Genomic DNA, 25,995 nt, shown 5'->3' with positions numbered 1-25,995 from the left:
GAGCTCAGATTGAGGTAGATTTTTTATTAGAGCTGACCACACTTGATGGAGAATTCAACCTTGATTTTTATTGCATTGGGTTGGGTTGTTTAGCATATTAGCAGCTTCTTTAAATTTTCTTATATAACTGTTGTTTTCTATGTATGACATCGTCGTTTTTTGCCAGAGTACATCGTGTCCAGTGGAAATGGTATGGAAAGCAAGACCCGTTTTTTGTTCTCTTTTGTATTGTACGTCTTTTTGGTGTTCAGCCATGCGTATTTCTCCAGATCTTCCCGTCTGTCCTACGTAGCAAATCGCGCAAGAGCAATGGATTTTGTAGACTCCGGGTTTTTTAAGAGGATAATGAGGTGGTTTTGGTGGATATAGGAATCTTGAGATTTTTTTTTCCATAGGCTACTTTTATGTTGTGTTTGTTCATTAATTTGGCTAGCTTATCTGTAACATTTTTGATATAAGGAAGCGAGATTGCGTTTTTGTAATCCTGTTTTATTGTGTTGTTAGTTGGAGGCATTTTAAGGATTCTCTTGATGGTTTTTGTTTCATATCCATTCTGTTGGAGGATTTGTGTTAAGTATTTTAGTATTTTAGTTCTTCATTACATCTTTCTTGTGTGCTGGAGATATTGTATGCTCTGTCTCGAAGAGTTTTAATTAAGCTTATTTTTTGTGAAGGATGGTGGTGTGAGGTTGCATTTAGAAATCTTCCAGTATTTGTCGGCTTCCTATATACTGAGAAGGAGAGTTTACTTTCTTCATTAACTTCTAATAGAATATCCAGAAAAGGAAGTTTTTTATTTTCTTCTTGTTCTAAAGTGAACTTTATGGTGTTGTAAAAATTGTTGAGATAATCTTTGAAATTGATAAGTTCATCTGTTGTTTCATTAATATGATGAAAATATCGTCCACATAGCGTAGCCATATTTTTGGTTTTTTATGGTAATTCTTTTCAAATTTTTCCATAAATAGGTTTGCTAATACCAGTGATAATGATGAACCCATGGCCAGTCCTTCTTTTTGTTCCCGGATTCTGTCTTGATAGGTGAAAAAAGTATTGTTTATACAATGTTAAAAAAGATTTAAGATGTCCGCAGGGAAGAGGTCTTCTAGGAGATTCAAAATTTCTTGTCTTGGGACGTTTGTAAACAAGCTGATAATGTCTAGACTTGCTATGTCTGTTGGACCAATATGTATATCTTTCACTTTTTCTATGAAATGTTTACTATTTTTTATGGAGGAAGATATTTTTCCTAAGTGGGCTGTTCAATAAGTAATAAGACTAATTTTACTGTGGCGAAACCACTCATCACAATATTAATTCCTGTGGAATAAAGAAATGTTGCTGTATGTATTAACAAAAGAGGTTGATAGATGGCGTATACGTGCTGATGTGCCAGAGTGTCACGTGACTAAACGCAACTGCTCATCGGCGCGCCTACGAGGTGCGACCAGTCTTCGAAATGGAAGCGTCCTTGGAACAGCGTTATGCGATTAAATTTTGTGTGTGTTTGCAAAAATCGGCACTGGACACTTTTAACATGATACGCGAAGCTTTCCACGATGAAGCAATGTAGGTTGTGTAGTGGATGTTTTGCAGAAGAACAACACAGATATCCTACCACACCCTCCATACAGTCCTGATCTCGCACCGTGCGATTTCTGGCTGTTTCCCCAGCTCAAGAAACCACTAAGAGGCCGCCATTTCGAAAGCAACAAAGCATGTGCAAAAGCTACGGAGGCGGTTTTGAAAGAACTCGCAAAAAACGGACTCTCACATGCGATTAAGAAGTGGACGCAACATTAGGACAAATGCATCGCGTCTCACGGTAGTTACTTCGAAAAGGACCATGTAAATGATGACGATTAAAGGTAATCTGTTTTCTGTATAAATATAGTCTTATTACTTATTGAACAGCCTACGTAATGTTGCGAGATCATGTTGGTGAGGTATTTCGCCAAGCTGGAAGTCGGTGAATCTCTTCCATCTACTATTGGTCTTAAAGGTATATCTGTCTTATGGATCTTTGGAACACCATATATTCTTGGTATCAAAGGATGTTTTGATTGTAAGTATTTTTTAAGTTCTTCCGTCCAGAGAGGCACTTTTTTTTTTATTAGATCATTTGTTTTTTTGTGTGTATGCCAAGTCGGGTCTCTGTCTAAGGGTTTGTAGGTGTTTGTATCTTCCAGGAGACTTTTCAGTACTGTATGAACGAGAACAAGAACACGTGACATCGTCCAATATTGTTCAACGTCAATAACGTTTTATATCTGCATTCTGTTATTTGAGTTTATGAATAGCCAGACAGTTATGATTTGTATTTATTAATTCTCTTGTTTAAACTTTAAGTTATACTATTTACCCCCTGAAGATGTAAATCCTACGATTTACGAAACTTGTCGGGAACTATTATTTCAGTATTTTGTATAACTGAATAATAAAAAAATGTGGTGTAATCACCGAAATATATCTTTTTAAATGTAGTTATATTTTCTGGTTTGCCATAATTCTGTTAATTGGGAGGAGAGTTGGTAGAAGTTTCATCACGCACAAATGCATCCTGTTTTCCCTATGATGAAATTATTAGTTCTGCATAAAATCGCTTCTAATTATATAATAACAGAACCAGGAAACTGCACTCACATTTAAAAAATGGTTTTTTTAACTCTACTCTACTCTGAAATTTTAAAAGATATTTCATTTAAATTATTTTATTATCTCTACTATTATGCTTTGTGTCAAATTTATGTTTATCACTGTGAAAACCAAAAGTAACTTAAATTTTTGTGCGGGGTATTTCCGGCGTTAGCTTCTATGTTTATTTCCGCAAAAGCACGTCATGTTAATTTCATTAAAAAAAAAAAAATGACCTTCGGAAACACGCATACTTGTTGCGCATGGTCAATACGCCCCTTGAAATCCAGTTCTTAAGTATGGCGGGTGCTTAGCTATGCGGTATTTTATTTTGGTGAAATGTTTTGTTACTCTATTTAATTGTTTTCCTTTTTATGAACAAAATTTAAAGCGTTTATCTTAAAATATATACATATATATATATACACACATTCAACTGTGATTATACTCAGGTAAGTGCCATCGGTTTTCCATGCAATACATTGCATATGATAATCTGGTTTGTTTATTTCTATTTTCTGTTCATTTCCAATTTCTTCACAATAATTGAATTTGGTATATCGTAATTAATACAGTTTTTATGTGATTATCATATCACTATGAAATATAAGTTAGTCTTTTTAGCAGAGTTGATAGCGTGTTTGTATGTTTAGAAATTGCTGTCAGTTGTAGGGCTGCTCGTAATTTTAACTGACCTCGTGTAATACTTAGCGGCGCCATTAAAATTAATTTCTTTAGTTATTTCGTGAATGTAATTGAAGCACCTATTTGAGAATGCCCTTTTCATCTAATATTTCGTGAATAAAATATTTTTGCTGTTTGTAATTGACATCCAGTTGCCATAACCATATACCTATTATAGACAATTTCAAGTTCCATTGAAGTCAACGTAATGAAAATTCTAATGCTTATTTATTTATTTTTCTTGGTTATTGAACCTAATTAATCTTACTATTTGCCTGTGGAATGTTTTAAGTGATTACTTTGGATAGCAGATACATGTATTTACTTTCATCCTGCGTTAGATTCTAATAGTCGTCCTCACGCCATTTAAATCTCGCACTTAACCCTTTAACTGTTACTAATTTTTCATTTGCACGGTGGATTGTAATTCTTCAGTATTTTTAAAGTGAACCAAAGTTGAATGATATGCGACATATTTTTGAGGTGTGTGTTGTATGTGTGATATAAATGTATATATATATATTTTTTCAGAATTCATTAAAGCTTTTTCGTGTGTGTGTGTGTGTGTGTGTGTGTGTGTGTATATATATATATTATGCGCTAGGCCTGTAATTGTTTCAAGTGCGATCATTATTTGAGTAATATATTAGTGAGGAGTCCATGTTCATTCCAGCGTTTTTCTAAAGGAATTTTTAGAATTCTGTTTTCCATTTATTTCGTATAGTAAATGGAAGATACTTACATGATATGATCTTTTATATTTATTGTCCCATTTATCTTAATTTTTGTATGCGAAACTGAATTAAGAAATAATTGGTCTTTCCTGAAATAGTGTATTAAGCTTACGTAGATTACCCTCCCCCCAAAAGCTTAAGTTCTAATCTTTTAATGATTGTTAATGACTTGCACCCGCCAAAATCAAATCTATATTGAGATCTTTATTTTTATTCATGTATGGGCTTTTCTTTGGTGATCAGAGTAAAAAACATCAGATTGGTTGGATAATTTTTTTTTTAGATGGAACCTTTTTTTATTAGGAAAAAAGTTTCAAATTTTCTAGAAAACGAACTTGTAACTATCTGTAAGCTTTTGTGGTTATTTTTTGTGTTACAGTGATAGTCACTTATGCCCATATCAGTTACTTGAATTTATTAAATTCACCAATTCTGCAAAATATCCTTTTGCACATCTGCTTTTTCAAGATCAAGTTTGCAGAAAATTTTAAGATTTCAGTACATGCTATTATGAGCATCATTCAATAAGTAAAGACCATTGCAACGCTGCTTCATGCTTAGCTGCCTCGTGCTTGTGTATGGTGTATGAAGTGACTTAAAAAATGAAAGTGCGTATTTAAGGATAGCACCAAACAGTGCCAAATGTGTTATAACAATTTTGTATTAATGATGTGAAATCCAGGCATATTTGTTGATCTAGTAGATATTGTCTTTCATACCTCATCTCTTCTCAGTTAAGCTGCTTTATCAGAGTGAACTGTATGTTCCACTGCAATTTTTATTACACTAAAATGATTGAACAAATCATTTCTCATACTACCTCTTTGAACTTTCTTATGTAGCAATTATCAGATGTAGAGTTTTTGGATTTCTGCCAAATAATTGTTTCTCCTTTGAAGCTAAACTTGATTTGTGTTCTTTTTACATTTCATTATGTTCTCCCAGGGAACTCGTTTGAGGTACATAAATTCCACAAGCAGATGAGTTAGAAAGCTGTCCAAGTGTATGGTTAAAGTAAAGAACCCATACTGTTCCTACTGCAATAGTGCTACATGAATAAGTTTATTACTAGTTCTGATCAAGTTTCTTCCAAATTAATCTGTTACTTATCACCAGATCTTGCAACTACTAAATGCTTCAGTCCAGTTAAATCTTGGTCTTCCTTTGAGACTTTTCCTAACATCCATTTCATTGACCCCCCCTCCCAAGTGATCCCTCACATTCTCACATGTTGAATCGAGCATAATTAATTTCTGCTGTCTTCATTTTTAACATGATATGCAATCTGTTCATTTTCATCAAGAACTCTTGTTTGAGTTTTATTTCTAATACAAAAATAAAACCGTACATAAGATTCATAAGTGAAAATTGTCTTGTATATTATTAGTTTGATGTTTAGCTAATTTCTCTTATTCCATAAGTCCTCCATTACATCGTTTTCAAAAAGTAGATGTATGGAATTTGAAGAACAGGAGATTGATAACTTAAGGAAACAGACTGACTTGCAGTGGCATGATAAATTGAAGGAGAAAGAAAATGACAGTGTTGGAGATTTTGATGAAGATTGTCTGCTTACTTGAGGATTTGAAGTGGCTTGTAAAAAAGTAAAATTTAGTCTCTAGAGTAGTGAAATTGGATTATCTACATTTTCCCACCTATGGTACCAAATACTTAGGGTTAACTACTTTATACAATGTCTTACGGTGGTCACAGAAGTACTTGTAGCAAAGACAGCTGAAGAAGTGTGAGATAGCAGCTGAAATAAGTCTGTAAGGAAGGGATTATCCATCAACTAAATTGCTTTCCTCTGGACACCAAGAATTTTTGGGATGTTTTGGGTGTGCCACTCCAAAAGTGAACTGTTTTTTAAGGATGGAGTGATGGATTTTGGATTTTTATGGAGTTAATAGCTGGATGAGTGAAAAGTAGTATCCTCAGCAGATAAGAATGCCTAGATTTTTGCATTAGCAAGGGTAAGGGTAGGTGAGCTTGGAAGACTGCATTTTTGGTAACATTTTAAGGTGTCAGGTTTTCCTTGTTCCATTGAAGGATGGTATTGTACTCTGTCTTGAAGCTTGGGATGTCAGTGCACTGTATGGATTGTGAAATGAGTAAGATGAGTGGTAGCAATCAATTGCATGAAGAGTATAAAGAGCAGGCCAGAAAGGTGATTCAGTTAGTAAGAACAGCAAAACTACAGTATGAGTAGAAATTAGCAAATCAGGCCAAGAAAAACTGTAGAGTTTTACAGATATGTGGCAAGTAAAAGAAAAAATGATTATGGTATTTATTACGGTATACAAGATTAAAATGATAGAATGGTAAGTGCTGGAGAAGACGTTGTTGAGGTATTCAGTGAACAGTTTATAAGAGTGTTGCATCCTCATCAGGGTGAAATGAACTCGTGTGTGATGTTCTGCAGAGGATTGGATCCCCTGCAGCACATATTGGGGCCATTGTTGTTCATTTTGTATATTAATGATATTGGGATGAGTATGCAGATGATGCAAAATTGGGGAGAGCAATGCAGAGTCAAATAGATGTTATCACTTTGGCTTTACAGGAGGACTCGAATAGATCATATGAATGGGCAGGTAAGCGGAACTGTCAGTTCAATGTTATAAAGTCCACTTTTTAGAATCTGCAGCTACTCTCGAAAACCGATTTTAATCTGAATAAATATGGATTGCATAAAACCTCAGAATATGGGAAACATTAAGTTTAGAGATCTTAGATTACAACTGGGGCCTCCAGCAGGAACTCAGTGTGCCCCTTAGGATTATTTTTTTGTTCACGAGTTTCACTTATTTTTATGTTGCCTGTGTGCATGTGTTCCAAGTTTATATTGTTCTCCCTGAAGCTGTTTCTGTGAATGAGACAAAATGTTGTAAGAATTAAACAGTTTTTAATCCTTTCACATCTTAATGGTAGATTTCCATGGAGTTGGTAATTATGGCATATTCACTCACCAGCAGCATGGCTATGGTATTGAACTTAAAGCACTCCTTCCCACTCCGAGCACAACACTCCAACAGTGCATTCCATTTTCTCATCACTCCATATAAAAAAATCCATTTCTCATTTCCTTACCCAATTTACACCAGGAATGGCTTTTAATTTTCTTTTTCACCCTATTCTGTATAATACTTTCTGTATTAAAGCTGTAAAGTCCCTTTAACTTAAACATCGTGATCTTATTGTCTCTTTGACCTGTCTACCAAATTTAGCAATTTCTGTTTCATTAACATCTTCCTACCATTCCAGTCCATTCCATTCCTGATAGTGCCTTAGTCATTCATCTGGATCCTCTCCAGAGTCTCATGACATTGGAAATCTGGTTCCACAACTTAATATATCTTGCACCAAACATTTTAGTGCAAATGAACTATTTTTCTCTTCTTTACTGAGATCACAAGTACTTGATCTTTTGTGATTTATGAAAATTATGTGACTGAAAAATGTTCTTTGTATTTTACTGTACATAAAATGTGATTTTTTGTTTGGAGCAAAACAAATGATTATCAGTTTTTTTTTCTTTTACTGTCAGACTATTTTTTGGGCTCATCTCTTATTCAGCCTCATTTATTTAATATTGAAATATATAAAATAATAAACATACTAGAAACATAAAAGAAATAAGATTTTTTAAAAATTCATTGCTTATATTTAATTTCACCATTATCAGTTTCCTGAAGGTGTTCAGGCCACTATGACAGTGCTACGTGATTAAATTTATATTTTTATTATTCTCCTATTAACAATTTTCCTCCAAATTAGTCTGTTACTTATCAGCACTCCAATATTGTCATATCTAATGTTTTGTGCTTCTAAGAGCCTCTGACTGAATCAATCCACTGAGCCCTTAGTCTTCATATTTGCTTTGCTAACTTTTCCTTTTATTTAAGTGGCCATATACCACCTTAGGTTAGTTTTTATTATTATTATTATTATTCCTGACACCTCCAAGGAGTCCGAAGACTCATCGCGGGAGGACACCTACAACTGTCTCAACCACTACACCGAACCTCTAGTACGAATCATCTCCATCAACGCCATCTACCGCTCGCCTCCACCACTACCACAACTTGTATTTTTTGTCTGTAAATTGCGTATGTTCTGAAGGGCCGATTTGTCTGTATGTAGGATGAAAAACCTGAGTTTCCGGGAGAAAAAACCCTGCTACCTCCGTATGAGATCGGCTAACTCACCTTTGATTGAAATCGTCCAGATAAAGATTCCTCCCATCGCGACGAGAATTGAACTTAGGACTATTCGAATCGAAGGGCGCAATGTACCGTTGTTCTTCCAATTGCGCTACGGAGGCGATATATTTGCTCACATATTTTTGAATGCTAACAATATCAAGTTCCTTTCTAATATCTTCATTTTTTTTTATGATTCTGCCATTGATGCCATCTGTTCACTCCCTTAATTTTTCTCAAAACTCTCACATATGTGGTTTTTGATCTAGTGCTTTATTTCCAATCCAAATCTCAGATCCATAACTTAAAACTGGTTTGAATGTCTTGTGTATTACAAGTTTCTTGTTTTGGCTAATTTCTCTTTTATTCCACATAAATTTATTTAACTAGCTATCCTCCATACTAGATTTGCCTATTCTATTCACTATTTCCAAATTTAATTTTCTATCTTCACTAAAATTGTCCAAATAGCTGAAATATTTTACAGATTCCATTGAGAATACAACTGAAGTTTTCTATGTTTCTGTTCTACCTATTTTCATACTTTGTGGTCTTTTTATTGCTAATTTTCATGCAAAGACTTACATTGGTTGGGTTCAGGAGTACATCATCTGCATAAAACAAAGAGCTAAGCTTGACATCTCCAATTCTAATATGAATAATAAATCAACACGTAAAAAACTACAGTGATATCTTTAATTAGTAAAAGGACAGATATTTTGTACTAAAATTAATAGTACATCTTCAGTGTCTGTAACAGTAATAGGAATGGAATACAAGCAAAACGTTCGGTGGATCACCTATTAAAATACAATTGTTACCGCGTGCTAGGAAATAATAGAAATAACAAATTTAATCTATTAAGACAAATGGTTTTTTACATAAGATAAGTCTCCCAGATCTTTGAGAGAGACATAGTCATTTCTATTTAAATTCAGTCAGTGTATATATGAATAAGCGTTCATATTTGAATCTGCATCTATGGAGGAAGAACTCCTTTATCCCACTGGACACTGAGTAGAGTCAATACTGTGCTGCACCAGACCAGACTTCAGAGGTTTGCTATAATCAATATATAGCTGATTATAGCAAATAATCATAATATTAATGTTCTTTTATTCTTTTTTCCAAAGAACGGCCAGTTTGTCCAAAATAAGAGACATCGCATTTGCAAGGTATTTGGTAAACGCCAGCCAAAGATAGAGAAGACAGTTTATCCTTTGTAGAAGGTAATAAAGAAATTTTGTTGATAGGAATATATGTTGGAATCAATTGATACTTTTCAGAATTCTACCTATAGGTTCTGAGATTCCTGGAATGTATGGAATAGGAACTCTGTGGACTGTTGAAGAAACTGTAGGTGTTGGAACATAAGAATCAAGTATCTGTTGGATTTGATTGGAGTTGTAATCATTTAATTCCATTAACTTTTTAATGATGGAAAGTTCTTGTTGTAAGATTATTGGGGAAGAGCAAACTTTGTGCTCTATGAATTAGAGATTTAAGAATGCCAAATTTTTGAGACATGTGGTGCGCAGACTTTTTGTGAATGTATCTGCCAGTAAATGTTGGTTTTCGAAAGATGCTTGTAGATAAGGTACTAGAAGACGTTCTAGTAAGGAGGATGTCCAAAAATGGTAAAGTACCAGAGTTTTCTTTTTCCATAGTGAATTGGATGTGTGGGTAAAGGTTATTTATCCATTGTAGAAAAGTTGAAAGTTCATCTTCAGTGTGTGGCCAAAAAAAAAAAAAAAAAAGTTTCTTTCCCCTTCTAAATTATATTGTATAGATTTGTATATTGGTCCTTTTGTATGATAGCCATGCTGGATATAATGTGCTTTTAAAAGTGTTCACATCAGTTGTTATTTTGATTAATGGGGAAGTGCTAGTTAACATCACAAAAATGGTAGCAAAGAAGTATATGCCATCAAGTGTGGAAGGTCTCAACTTAGTGATCAAGTTTTTCCTTGGACGTTGAGTGGATAAGATGTTACAATTATTTTATGTATGCATCTGAAAATGTTAATTTATTGAGTGCTAGATCAAACGATAAAAATGAACATATTATAGTATGTGAGAAGCGCAATGAAAGGCAAGGACGTTCCAAATTTGAGAATGGTGTTACCAGGAATAATTGGAAAATGGATGGAAGTGCTTGCAGCAGTAATAATAGAAGTGATGTGAAGAGCTTGGGTAAGAGTTAATAAAATGAGGAGTGAGGTTATGTGTATGGAGAACAAAATTGAACGTTTAAAGAAGAGCATAGCTAATGTAAATGATAAAGAAGTTAATAAGAAGCAAATATCTTAGGATGATAAGGTTGCTTTATATGGTGACTCAATCATTAAAGGTGTGGTAAAAAAAATAAAGTGCATAAGACATGTTTTACAGGTAGTACAATAAAAACATACAATAGAATATCATATGCTTTGCATAGAAGGAAGGAACGGGCTAATCCAAGGGAATTTTTCTGCTATATGGCAAGCAAGAGGAAATATTATTATTATTATTACGTCACACCTCCAGGGAGTTGAAAGACTCATTGAGGTAGGGCATCTACTTTACAACTCCTCGTTTCACTACTCCACCAACCTTCATCATATAACACCAGCGCCATCTACTGCCGACTACCACCACTAGTACTTTCACGGACAATCGCAAACATCCATGCCCACGGCGGGATTCGAACCCGCAGCCTTTTGGCTGGAGAGCGGATACGCTAACCACTCAGCCAACCATGCCTCCATTATGGCAGATTGATGCTGGTGGATAGTTATGGTAGCAGAGTAACCACAGCAAATGATATAGTGGTATTATTTAATGAACATTTCATCAGTGTATATCATAGAGATGTGGGTGATGCTGTGCAACATGTAGAAGGGAGGCGAGAATTAAAGGCGAAAGAATCAGAGGTGTATCAAGTGTTGCTCTATTTGATGTTAATAAGTCTGTGGGAATTATTATTAAGAGAGATCTCCAGAGATTTAGGGACTCATTGAGGGAGGCCACATACTACACACACCAGCTATCATACTTGAATTCATTCACACTGCTTGCACATGCAACATCCAATGGCAATCTATTCCAATCATGCAGCACCCTATCAGAGAAAAATCTAGCCCTCACCCCTTCTTATCAGGATTCATTCTCAGCTTCCAAGAATGCCCTCTTGTCCTTTCCCTGCCCTCCATAAGATGAAAAATTTCATCTACTGAAATCCTATATTACCTTTTCATAAATTTGTAAATCTCAATCATATCACCCCTCTTTTTTCTTGTTTGCTAGTGTCTGCAGTCTACAAATTCTCAATCTGTCTTCATAATCAGTATTCCACTATCGTGATATCATTTTTAACACACTCCTTTGCACTCTTTCCACTGTATCAGAATCACAACGGAAACCAGGAGACTAGACTTGTGCACAGTAGTCCAAGGGTCTTATCAAGGCCTTTGTAAAGATGCAAAATGACATCCTTATCTTTACATGTTAAAGTTTTTCAGCATTGCAATTTCTTTTCAGTTATATTTGCAATCTTTACTACGTGGCCTATGAACTTCAACTTGCTATCTACTAACACAAGATCTCTTAGCCTGATCAGTTTCTTCTAGCATAATCTCACAAATATAATCATGTGCATTTATTGACATGGAATTGGCATCCATTTTCCCATGTGCACAATTCCAGCCTATTCAAATCATTCTGCAAATACTGTATATCAACTGTATTCCTGATTACCCTATCTTTGCATCGTCATCAGCAAATAGCAGTATGTTGCCCGTCAAATTCTTCCCAATGTCATTAATGTGCATATTGAATAACAGTGGACTAAGGACTGATCCTTGAGATACACCACTGGTTACCTTAAATTTTGGAGACTCATGTTCCCCATATACCACATTTTGATATCTATCAGTCAGCTATCCTCTTATCCATTCTAATATTTTATAATCAAAACCCATATTCTCCAATTTATGCAACAGCCTTCCATGCTGTATTCTGTCAAAAGTCTTAGCAGAATCCAAAAGTATCATGGTATATATCCATTCCCCTTGTCTAACTCAACAGTAACATTATTATAGAATGTGAGCAAGTTGCTAAAACATGACCTTCCCTTAGTAAATCCATGCTGTTCATTGCAAAGTAGAGAATCACTGTGAACCCACTTCTGAATGCTAGTCCTAACCAATTTTTCCAAAATTTTCACCACCACTTTTAAGATACTGATTGGTTGATAATTTTATATTGGTCTTTGCACCACACTTGTGCAATGGGATTACCATACGTTCTTTTCATTCTTGTGGAATCTTCCGTTCTGAGACTCGAATTATATAGTCTGGTAAAAGGAATAGCCAGTTCAGCTGAACACTCTTTTAGCACTCCCCATGCTGATATCCCATCAGTCCCTATTGCTGAATTGTTATTCAGTTTGTGCAACAGCTCTAATACCTTCTCTTCATTCAATGAAGAGGTAGCAGTGAACTCAATGTTGTGTACACCAGGTTGGTAGCTTTTAGCAAAATGGGCACAATAGTTGAACAACCTCTTCTGCATCTGTCACCCTCACACCATCTGCATCCAGAAGAATTATTTTTTCACGTTTATTCTTTCTTTTGCTTGCAGCATATTGATAAAATTCTTGTCGGTTGTCTTTATCTTGCAGAGACAGTTTCTTTTCATACTCCAACTTAACTTTCCATACAACAGTTATCACTCTTCTAGCCTGCTGCTTATAATTTTCGTAACGGACATCATCCTTATGCACACAGTATTCTTTCCACATCATCCATTTCTTACGAATCTCTTGCTTAATAAGATTACACATCCATTTGACTTCTATCTTATTTATTCTTCGAACTCTTGGGACACATTCTGATATTGCCTCATTTAAGTATTTAAGTGCTTCTCATGCGATGTATATTCTTCCCATCCAGCAATCGATACCATTCTATTGAACTCGGTATATTCCTCAGTTGGTCATAATTTCCCTTTTGTATTTCAGCATCTAACCTCTTCTGAATGGAACATTGATAAACATAGTTGCTTACCAAGTGAGTACCACATGATCACTGTCATCAACTGGAGGCAGAATAGTTACGTCTTTAACTGAAACACCCTCTGATGCTATAAACAAATCTATCACACTTTGACCTCAAGTTCCTTCTGTCACATGCTGCTGGAGGAAGTTGTCTTGCAACAGCTCCATAAATTCAGTTTCATTTTTCTCATGAGATTTTACTGCTACCCAATCAATATTTGGATAATTAAAGTCTACTGCCATGATTATTCTTTTCACATCCATTGTCTCTATTTGGTGATGCATTTCATCACTAGCAACTGATCCACCAGGTCTGTAACAAAACCCAACTATGCAGTTGATCTTGTTAGATTCCACCTCATGGTTTCAAATTCACTGCCACATGAAATATTGTTACTAGTACCACAATCATAGGTCTCAACACTACCTAGATTCAAGTCATCTGATATCATTAGCAGCATGCCTCCTCCTCTCCTATCCTGTCTATCCTTCCTAAAAATACTGTACCCTTTACACTCAATACCAGTTAGTACATCTGATTCTGATAGCCAGGTCTCACTAATGCCTATAATCTGAGGTCCCAGTGTATTGACCAAGGCCCTCTACCCCTTTTGTTTCTGATGTTTCGGAATGGATGACATATTATTACCACGCATTTTTTAAAGAATGTGCAAAAGAGTTAGCCGTGCCCTTGTCCTGGTTATTTAATAATTGTCTTGCAGTGGGGAAGGTTCCTAAGGAGTGGAAAAAAAGGCAAAATGATACCTCAACACAAGCATGGTTCAAGAACAGAAGTTTCCAATCATAGACTGATCTGTATATCTGCAGATCAAAGTGTTGGAAAAATTGGTTAGATATAGAATACAGGTTTGGATTGATGAACATATGATTCTCTATGATGGTCAGCATAGATTTGTGAAGGGCAGGTCTTGTTTTAGCAACCTGCTTATGTTTTATGATAAAGTGACAAATGTGTTTGATAATGGAGAAATACAATGATATATTCTTAGACTGCAAAAAGTATTGGATAGATTACTACATAAGTTGATGTACAAGCTGCAGAAGATAGAAATAGTATGTTGGTTAGATGGATTGGACATTGGCTCTCTGAAAGTTGTGTATGATGGAGCCGTGTCTCAGAAAAGGATAGTGACCATTGGTGTGCCTCAGGGTTGTGCTCTTTTGCCCCCTACTGTTTAACTTGTTCATTAATGATATTATTATTTCGAGCAACTCCAAGGAGTCGACAGATTCGAGGGAGGCCCTAACATCATGTCAAGAACAACTATTCGACATTCACACAGTATCTATCATACCTTGCCTTGAACTCATTCACAGTCATAGCACCCACAGCAGACTGGTAGCCTATTCCACTCACTCACCACTCTCCAAGTAAAAAACCTAGCTCTAACACCCCTGCTAACCACATTCTTGCCCAGCTTCCATGTATAACCCCTAGTCCTCCCACCACCAGTCCTATTCTCAAAAATATCTTCTGGATTAATTTTATAGAAACCTGTCAGTAATTTGAATGTCTCAATCATATCACCCCTTTTCCACCTATCAACCAATTTTTGCAACCCACAAATCTTCAACCTGTTCTCATAAGGTTCATTCCATAGACCTGCTATCATCTTGGTCACTCGTCTCTGGATCCTCTCCACCTTCTCCCCATCAAGAAGAAACCCTGGCACCCATATCTGGGCACAGTAGTCTAGATGGGGTCTTATCAAGGCTTGATACAGAGGAACAATAACTTGTTTGTCTCTGCTTGTTAAAGTATTTTTCAGCAACCAAGTGATATGATGAGCTGATTTAGCCACTTTTGCGATGTGCCCCCTAAACTTCAACTCCCTATCCACCAACACTCCCAAATCCCTGGCTTCATCAATCTCCTGGAGTACAGTTCCACCATTGTGATATACTGCTGCTAATCTTTTCACCCCAAAATGCATAACCTTACACTTTGTCACATTAAATTGACATCCATTTTTCTTAGCCCAGTCCTCCAAACAATCCAAATCATCTTGTAAAATTTTGACATCCTGTGCACTCACAATCAGTTTACTGATTAGAGTTCCATGTGGTATCCTGTCAAAGGCCTTAGCAAGGTCCAGTAGAATCACTGTAAACCCATTACCCTTATCCAGTTTAGCTGTCACTGTGTTATAAAACGTGAGCAAGTTACTGAGGCATGATCTACCCTTCACAAAACCATGTTGTCCACCATACAGTATCCCATTTTCATCTATCCAATACTGTATTCTTGACTAATTTCTCCAAGACCTTGACAATGATTCCTGATATGCTAATCGGTCGGTAATTTACAACAGCAGTCTTGGAACCTCCTTTATGCAGTGGAACTATTTTCCCCTCTTTCCACTCCCCCCCCGGACTAACCCAGACCTGAGACTGAATGTCACGTGGATTCACTGGGTATCTTCAAATGTTTGCCGATGATGATGCAAAGTTAGGTAGAATTATCAGGAGTAGTGCTTATGTTAATTCTCTACAGGAAGAATAGACTTTTATCTTGGACAAATGAATAGAGGCTGCAGTTTTAATGTTAATAAATGCAAGGTGTTACACTTTGGGATAAGGCTACTTACTGTATTGGTGGAGCTGCATTTCAGGAAGTGGATGAGATTTGGGATTTTGGAGTGATGGTGGACAGTAGACTGAAGTTCCGAAGACACATCACACGTGTTGCAAAGACTGCACATCATATAGCTGCTATGAAAAAGTACGTTGACATGTAGGGAATAAGGAGGTGGTGGTGGTGGTTCTATATAACATATTGGTCAGACCACATATAGACTATTGTGCCCAGATTTGGTCACCTAGTTTTCATTGTGATGTAGAAACACTAGAGGGTCCAGAGACAAATAAGCAAAGTGATATCAGGACTTGAGTGTTGGGTATGAAGAGTGTTTGAGAGAATGTGGATTACAGAGATTGGTGGATAGGAGAAAAAGAGGAGATATGATAGACCTTCAAGTTAGTTAAGAGATTCTATCAGATTAATACAAAAGAAATAAAAAGAGTTGATGGGAAGAATGAAAGGTCATCCCTGGAAATTGTATATAGATGTGGTGAAGAATGGTGAGAGGAGTATATTTTTTATGTGGAGAGTTCTTAGTGAGTGGAATGCACTGTTTGGATGCGTTGAGTGCAGGTAGTATAAATAACTTCCAAGTTCGCTGTGATAGACAAGTTGCTGGTTGAGTGGGCCTCCCACGATGAGTCTGACTCCATAGAGGTTACCAAATAATAATAATAATAATCCCATGATTTCTCAACTATTTGTTTTAAAGTGAAAATCTGATCCTCACAACCTCTAATTAGCCTGAATCCAGCTTGTTCTTCTTAAAGTTTCTCTTTCACAATTTTTCTCAATCTCTTCAATTATGCTAGCATAAATTTTACGTGGAACGCTTAGTAGAGAAATTCCTCTAATTCTCACATTGAACTTTATTTCCTTTTATTTTATTATTTTTATTTTATTTTATTTTTTATAAATAGGAACTATTAGAGTTCTATTCCCAACATTGGGAATTTGACCCTCTGACCAGGTCCTCTAAATTGCATAGTGTAGCCACTGCCAAACTTTTATACCTCCATTTTAAGCATTTCTGGTCAAATATTATTTACTCCAGCTATCTTTCACATTTTAATTTTTGATGGCTTTTTTGTACTTGAAATATTTATTTATTTGATTGCATCCCTCTTGAAAATTTTCTACTGCTGTTTTGTCACTGCTGGTTTCATTTATCATTCAGAGTAATTACTCCAGATATTTAGGATATCCTTATCTTCAGTTTTCATGTTATTTCTATCATCTTGATTCCTTTTACAGTACTCTTTCCTCCATTTGTAAGCTTTTGCAAAATTTCAGTTTTCTTTAAATTCTATAGAAATTACTTATTTTTCATGAAGTGGATTACTAAGTTATAGTTGGAGGAACTCCTGTGGTGATTCTGAATATCAGCTTGCAAGTTATGAAGGTGCAATTATAGGTCTAACACTTCAGGGAAAATCATAGATAACAATAAATTTTTTTTTCTTTTTCTTTTCCATAAATAGGAACTCGTTTCTCAGCTGAATGCACTTCTAGGTACCTGCCATGGCCATGAGCTGTGGGCCTTGCAACTTAGGTTTAAGAAATAGTCTGCAGGAACATTAAGAAGTAAAAGGAGAGAATTAGCAAAAATATTGAAAAGAGTACACAACTTAATAGAATGGGTATTCGGTTACAAAGCTGAAACACAGATAGTAAAAGGGAAAAATTTACTGCCTTTAAATTCATTTAAAGAAAGAATGGCCACTTATCTTAAACTGCATAAGACATGAAATTATTCCAAATTCTTAATTTACTAATAAGCATTAAATCACTTATAGGTTACAATGTCTCAATGTAACGAATAAATGCCATATTGTGTGTGGGTGGGTGGCATAGCCATGCATTATGCTGATGCATAGCTGTGTGACGAGCAGTTGATGGGACATACTTGTACTTTAACAGAGTGAGGAAGTTTTAAAAGGAAAGCAAGAAAAGAATTGCAATACGTATAGGATTATATTTGATAAACTTCCAAAAAAAAAACTAACATCTGATAATTTTTATTTAATAGTTTTGAGATGGACATGCATTCATACAATTTTGATGTTAAAAACAGCAGTGTTTTCATGGTAATTCTGATGTCAAGAACAAACCAAATGAGGTAAATTAACTTAATGGTTAAATTTATTATTTCCAGTTGCTCTACATTAAAGTTAGATTACAAATGTTTTTTTGAAGTGTGATGGGAGGTCAAAAGAAGAGATGGGCATTATTGTTGCACGTGCATGGACCAGTAGCCATTCAACATTTTAAGTACTTCAGAATTTTTATTTTATTTTTTTTAATTCCGAAACCCTGAAATATTTACACCCACATGTGCACCCCCCCCCCCCGATGGAGAATATACCACGATAATAGTTCAATGCATGCATTTTGAGCTTACACTATTACCAGCTTCTTATCACCTTCAAATTAATCTTAGTTCTTGGGTATTATCAGATCTTACATTTGCCTTCTGATCTACTGCTATCAGTCTACTTACATCTTAGTTTTCTTCTGGGTCATTTTGTTGTCATGTCTTTTGCTTCCTTTTCCCATTCTTAAACAGCATGGAGGAGGAGGAAAAATAAGAAGAAAGGTGATCATACTATCTTAGATTAATACTATCAGAGCTTAATAATGTGATAAACTTGGTGTTAAAATAGGTTTGAACAGTTCCTGTTATTTGAACATACTGCTATGTTATTATATCACATATTAATAGTGTGTCCATTAACCATTACCCAAATGTATTGTGTAGATGTTTTTGGCAACAGTTTGAACATGAATTATTTTCATGACTAGGCTGATTAGACTGTTGACTTGGGTCAATTGCCTTGGTGTCCCATAAAACAAAGCACACTTCCTTTCAGAAGTGTGCTTTGAAATTTACTACTTACTTATGTGGATAACATGCACTGGTGTCCAAAAGCTAAGAATGAACTACATTTTCACTTGTAAATGAAAAAAAAATTTCATGACTACAGCTAAATATGGACATAAATTTATTGCCTAGCTAATAAATTGTATTACATACAAAAAATGTGTTATAATTTCATACAAATTTAAATTGCAATATGTTTTTGGCAAAAGTTGCAAATTTGCTAAGGACATTAAGGAATTAATGTAGAGTGCTTACAGAAAATTATGTGGGGGAGACATTTCAGTATGGAGCAGTTCCCACAACATCATACCATTCTTAGCACCAAGTGATTCAGGAGTTCTTGAGACAAACTGGCCCACTCTTCCTTCAGAGCAAGGATAAGTCCTTGTATGTTTACTGGAGGGGAATTTCAAGCAGCAATACATCTTCCTGTTGCATCCTAAATGTGTTCTATAGGGTTAAGATCTGGCGAGTGTGCTGGCCACTTGATTCAATAAATGTATCCTCAGTCTTCAGAAGTATCTCCACTGTTCTTGTATTATGTGCGTGGCATTCTCCTCCATAAAAATGAATTCTTTACCTACAGTACCATGGAACAATTGAACACGACGTTGTTGAACTTCGTTACAATATCATTCACCAGTCATAGTCCATTTTTCCAGAAATCGTAGTTCCATGTGTCCATTAAGCATAATGCTTCCCCATACCACATTTCCAACTCTGTCATATCTGTCACTTTCAGGAACATTCTCATGATGGTAAGCAGTATCACTTTCATGCCCCATGAAGTGTTGTCTAGAATGGAGGAAAGACTAAAATGACTCATCTGTAAAGAGTACATTAGCCCATTGGTGTCTTGTCCAATTTTTATGGGTACAACACCACTGAAAATGTGTTTTACAATGAGGTATGGATAAAGGAATGCAGACTATAGGCCTTTGGACATATAGGCTTTCTTGCCACTGTTTGTCAAGATATCTGTATATCTGCTTAAATGTAGCTGATTTTCAAGCTGACCTGCTGTGGTGCATAGATTTATGTTTTTCTGTTATAACCAAAAATGTCTTGATGCTCCTTGGTAGAGTGACCTCTTAGCAAATGTCTGGAACACACATTCTATTGGTTTGAAAGTCGTCTGGATACGATGCTATGTGAAATTCCGTACTCTGACAATATTAGTAATTCTGTGGCCTTCAAGCTTTCCAATAATTCTCAATGTGAAATCATTTAGATATCTTTGTGGCATAACTAGACATTCAATTCTTCAACTTTATTCCTTCACAAAAAGATCTTCCTTCAAACCCAATTTGCTTAGTGCAGTCATTTGCCTTTTTTCCTGTTGAGTGCTACCACATGACCCCTTTCGCATGCGATTCAAAAATTTGAATGTGTATCTGCTTTCTACTAAAAATGGTCAATTATAAAAATTGCCACAAGGTGATTTGTTTGAATTTGCGATTGTAATATTCAAAAATAGTGTTCACTTTTAGGTTTTGGACACCATTGTATATCACCTTATTATTCAACTACTATCGATTAGCAATAGATGTAGAAAGTTTTTTGACTTAGTTACAAAATAAATTACATCCATGTTTGTACATGAAGTATCTTCATGACTAGGTTGCTTGTACATAGCAACCCAGTTCAACCTAGAGTGTATGTATAGATTCAACTTCTATACATACACTCATGAGCAGTTGAATTAGAGATACCTGCCGTGTTGTTGGCAAAATGGTGCTGTGGTGGCCCTGCAAATGGAATAGTGCTGCATGACGGGGATGTTGTCAGGCCTTGTACTGACCGTCTGAGTAATAGTTGAGCACAGAATGGGGAAGACTTGAGATCTCGGTGAATTCAATCACGGCCAGATAGTCAGAGCCAGACATATGGGGCACTCCATCTCCGAAATCGTGCAGGCACTGGGCTTTTCACGGGCCACTCTGTCAAGAGTGTATTGTGAGTACGTGGAATCGAGTAAAACCACAGCCGCCAGGGAAAACTGTCGTGGTGTACGTGTCAATGACAGGGGATGCCGTTGGCTAGCTTGGATGGTAACAGCGGATAGACGGGCCACAGTGCCGCAGATCACTCGCCAATTCAATGCTGGACAACAACGTGTGAGCAGCCGCACCATCCAGAACCATCTCCTCGCTATGGGGTACAGAAGCCACCGCTCGACTAGGGTACCTATGCTCACCGCATGTTACAAGGCACAATGATTAGCATGGGCTCAGGAACTCCACCATTGGACCCTCGACGCATGGAAAAAGGTCGCCTGGACTGAGTCGAGGTATAGTACGCCCACAGATTTGAGACCCTTCGACACTTCTGAGCACAAAAAGGAGAATCCATTCTGATAATAGGGTAATCAGTCTGTCTTCTGGGATGAGTTTGTTTATTATTATAGGTCGGAAAATTTAGCTTTTCTGTTACGAACATTGTAGTTTTTTAAACTAGTACAGCGACAAACAAGAAAACACGTGATTTCGCATGTTGGCGACCGATTCATACATCCTTCATTTCTTTCTCCCCTTCAGCATGAATCAACCATTCTTGGCAGAAAGCCAAGCAGAGCTCTACAAAGTGTGGGCATACTATACACGTTGGTACATGCTAATGGCAGGGTATGAGTGCGTCGGCAAGCACATGAAACGATGGATCCCTTGTGCCAGCAGAGTACAGTTCAGGCCAGTGGTGGTGGTATCCTTGTATGGGGGACTGTTTACATAGGATGAAATGGGTCCCCTGGTACATCTACCATCGTCCCTCACCGGCGAACGATACAGGGACCGGCTGTCAGATCATGTGCACCCATTTCTGCGCCTACACCACCCTGCAGGAGACCTGTACCTACAGCAAGACAATGCACTGGCCCACTGCTCCCGAATTATGGCCGAGTGGGTGGATGAACACTCCCTGGACATGAGGATGCTTGGCTGGCCCCCAAGGTTCCCTGACTTCAATCCTATTGAACACATCTGGGATGCTGTCGAGAGAGATATATGCGTCCTGGACCCTGTCTGACCAATCTCTGTACATTGTGGGAGGCTGTGCAGCAGTAATGGATCAGTTTGGCTGATCCATCCAATGCTTCCAGTGCCTTGTGGAGTCCATGCCACGCCGCATCACCGCTGTCATCAAGGCGAAAGGGGGGGCGCTACCTGCTACTAGGCAGGTATCTCTAATTCAGCTGCTCATGAGTGTATATAAATAGGTATTTAGATACCTCGTGCAAACTTTGCTATGTTTGGGTAAAGGATTAAACATAAATGTAATTTCTTGGCAATTATAATTTACTTTGTAACCAAGTGAAAAAACTTATTAATATCTGATTTGTTGTGGGATGAGTCTGACATATATCTGCCTTTGATCCAAAGTATTTTAATAAGGTGTTATGTTATTTTTAGTACTTATATATGGATAGATTATAACTTCTGCTTTAATTCAACCTTGGTATTATCTGATCTGTGTCAGAGTTTTCATCTGATTTTGGATTTTTATTTACCCTGATCTCATCTTGGTGACTCATTGAAATTGTGATTCGTTTTGTCTTCAGTGACATTTGGTTTAAGACCTCTCCAGAGGTAAGCACCTGCTAGTTATTAGATTTATTCTATTTCTTTTATTTTAGTTCTTCTCTTAACTTACTTTACCATTTGCTTTACAAACTTTAAATAGGATCCCTATTGAGTAAGCCTAGAGTTCAAGCAGGTGTTACACAATTCAGAAGTTTGTATTCTTGCAAACCAAATGGTCCTATCGACTGCAGATTGATCAGGCCATTCAGGGGCAGTGCCAGTCCAGTCACTGACAACAGATCAGCCCAATACTATATACTTAATCTGGATCATATTTAACCCAGAAGACAGCTGAGGAATAGGTTGGGTTCTGTGAAGTCAGCAGGAAAAAATAATGCAAGGAACCAACATAAAATGAAACTGCACCCCCCCCCCCTATGGAAACAAACTGACACGAGGAAAAGTTTCTCATGTTAACCTGTGAGTTATGGAACAGTTGGATGGAAGTGGCCACAACTCTCAAAAACTGTTAGATAAATTTTACAGAGGATAGAAATGTGAACAAGGGGTCTGAGTATATAGCCATAGATGTATCCAACTACCGTGTACTCGCTAAACTTTTAGACAGTAAAAATGTCCAGGTGGTACTGCACAGTATAACAGAATTCCTTACCACCAAGGAATTCATAAGAGACTTTCAAAACCACAGACTAAACCATGTTAAAGTTAACCATATGCCCCAAGCTGATAAATGATCAATGCTTCTGCCTCTAGTGGAAGTCAGTAAACATCTGACCTAAAATCAGCCTGCAACTTGGCTATGAAACCAGAACTATTACAGAAGGCATCAACGGACAATGCCACTGTTGTCAAAAATTTAGCCACTTACAATGCTGCTGCAAGGCCAATTTCTACTGTTAAATGTGGTGAAAATCATGCAGTAGCTTCCTGCACAAATAGAGCCAGCTAAATGCGATCCAACAATGGTGGCTCGCATCCTATTAACCCTCCTACTGGCCAAGGTGGATGAAATAGCAAGACTACCCGACTTTTTCATGGATGAAAACTTCATTAGCATTCTATCTTTTATCAAGTATTTATCCTCCTCCGCTGTTAATCCTTAATGGTGATTTGAGAGCCATTAGTGGATTAACTGTGGTTGAGCGACTTTCGTGTCACTTGTCTTTACATGTACTCTGTTACTTTGAATTTTCTTCACTGTACTTGGTAAACAATTTATTTATTGTGTCTCTTTCCAAAAATAGAAGTTTCACATCGGCCAAAATGAATAATCATTCCTGAAATGACCATGGATCAGCTTTTGCAATGAATATACTTTAGTAATAGTTAATTTCCTCCACTTTACTGACAATATAGATTCTTTTTCGCGAATTTTCAAATGTCTGTTTACGTTTAAAATATTTTGTCAAATATTTATATTTTTAAATAACATTTAGTGCAATAAATATGACATTTTGCTTTCTTTCTTTGCAAAATAACTTTATATGGATTGTCACATTTCAATTTCAGGAACGATTGTTTTTTTTTTTTTTTTATGAACAACAAATGATTATAAACTGCATTACTCGGTTTCCGATATTGTCTTTTTTAGTATCAAAAATTTATACCTAATGGTATTTTATCAGAGACTCTTAGCCTTCTACTTTTGCTGAAAATTGCAACAGAGTTTTTTTTTTTTTTTTTTTGTAGGATGCACATTACTATAATATCCAGTGCTTAACCACTGTAGATATGTTGAAAATATAATAGGAAGGATATCCTGTATGGAATGATTAAAAATTTATGCTCATTTTTAGGATTTTTTACTGCAAACCCCCCCCCCCCATCTCCTGTCCTGGAACTGAGTTGCATAACTACTTTAAATTTCTACAGCTTTGAAAGCTTTCAGACGGTATTCAAAATCTCTTATTTCAGTTTACCGTTTTGAGAAAAGAAATAAAGCAATAATATTGTTGTATATCGAAGCTTCTAATTCTGTACTCTTTCTATGAATCTGAAATCGGCGATCTGCTGAAATTATTCTAAGATTTAGAAATACTATGCTGTATTTTCAACATGTAAAACTGTATACCACACAAACAAATTTCAATTGTGTTATTTCTGTTTCTTTTTTAAAAAAAAATCTAAATATTGCTACTTCTATTTCTACTGATTGCTATTTCTGAAATACGTCTTAGAAATGCTGGACAATAATCCTCTTAGCTAGAGGAAAAGCCAAAATTCATAGATTACTCTTTTGAGAAACACAAGACAGAAAGTTTCCGAGAAGTCACACTAAATTGCCTCAAGCAAGAATGTCTTGTTTTGTTTTCTGTTGTTCAGATATCCTAACACAGTAAAACTGACATTTCTTTTACAGGCTGATGAAGTATTTATGCCAAAAATGATATCTTTATTTATAGTGATCAGTTTCACTTTTATTATCGAAAAATTCTAAATTATTTGATAATTATCTTGAAAAAAATTACTGCTATTGCTGCTGCTGCTCTTGCTTGCCATCTCACAAATGAATTGTATATTGGGTATACTTTCTAATATTCCTTTCTGCCCAGTAACAAGTTGTAGACTAATGGAGATTACTAAGCCCCCCCCCCACTGGGAACCAGATCAAAAGAACATGCCCAGAAGGCAGCACACTAAAGTACCTCGTGCAATAACTGAATATTTTACAGGCAGAAATTCCTTGTTCTGTTTTTCCATCTTTCTGATTGATTAGCAGACATTCGAAGCATATTCTGATATTGCATTTGTAGGATAACAGTGTTTTTAAATATTAATTTCCCCTATTAGCCAACGTCACATAACTTCCTGATTTATAATAATAGGGAAATAATATGTATATTTTCTTATTTATAATTTGCAAATTTATAATAATCAAAACGTAGTTTCTGTGTCTAAAAAAATAAATGTTATGTGGAACAATTATTATGGAAAAATTGCGAATGAAATAAAAACTGTACCTATGTTTCATAACAGCTTTCGGGTGTCTGGTAATGTTGCAATGGGAAGTGGGGGGGGGGGTGATGCTATCAAAGTCGAAATAAAGTTAATTTCTATTGTGAAAATATGAAATTTCACATTTGATGCATGCATATATACATATTTTGTATTAGAGAATATACGCAAAAGTATCACTTATATTAAAATTGGCAAAAAAATATATAAACTAGCAGAAAATATATACATATCAATTTAAATAACTGTTTATTTCATTTTATAAAGACCGATTATACAGGGAAACCAAGAAAGTGAAAGTACAAAGAACAGTAGATTACTATATAATATAAAGAAAAAATTTAGTGATATGATTAAGAATTTCATGTTATTCTCTATAAAGCAAAGTTGCTCCAGCGTGTCCTAAAGGAAATCTGTGAAGTATTATTCGATTTCGATGGTTTTGTATAAAAATATAATCTGGAACATCGGCAGCCGGTTTTCTTTTCTTTTTTTAAAAGAATATTTCAAATAATTATCGTGAATTAATTTCTTCGAGAATAAAGCAAAATGTTTTGTCTAGAAAGCGATTAGAAAAAAATTAGCCCAAAAAATTAAAAATGAAATTGGTTCTCCAAGGTAAGGCAATATTTAAGTGAAGAAATTATGCAAGACCTTTATTTTGTCTAGAAATCAAAATTGTATTGTACAATAAAAAGAGAAAACATAAATATAAATAATTTCTCTATT

At 35.9% G+C, this 25,995-nt stretch overlaps 1 protein-coding gene across 2 annotated transcripts in view; it reads left to right on the top strand.

Moving 5' to 3' along the window:
• The first annotated feature begins 2,944 nt into the window (after positions 1–2,944).
• Positions 2,945–25,995, top strand: part of LOC150099939 (protein meiotic P26-like) — a 277,051-nt gene continuing 254,000 nt past the window's right edge. For both annotated transcript variants that reach the window (XM_090402559.1, XM_090402558.1), the window contains exon 1: positions 2,945–3,086. The gene's annotated coding sequence lies outside the window, so the exon portion shown is untranslated. The remainder of the gene's footprint in view (positions 3,087–25,995) is intronic.

The sequence above is a fragment of the Typopeltis vanoorti genome, chromosome 13 (genome assembly GCF_054136105.1).
Source record: "Typopeltis vanoorti isolate ZY-2024b chromosome 13, IOZ_Tvanoo_1.0, whole genome shotgun sequence".
NCBI lineage: Eukaryota > Metazoa > Arthropoda > Arachnida > Uropygi > Thelyphonidae > Typopeltis > Typopeltis vanoorti.
Note: the sequence above shows the minus strand (reverse complement) of the source record. Positions and strands in the feature narration are given on the sequence as shown.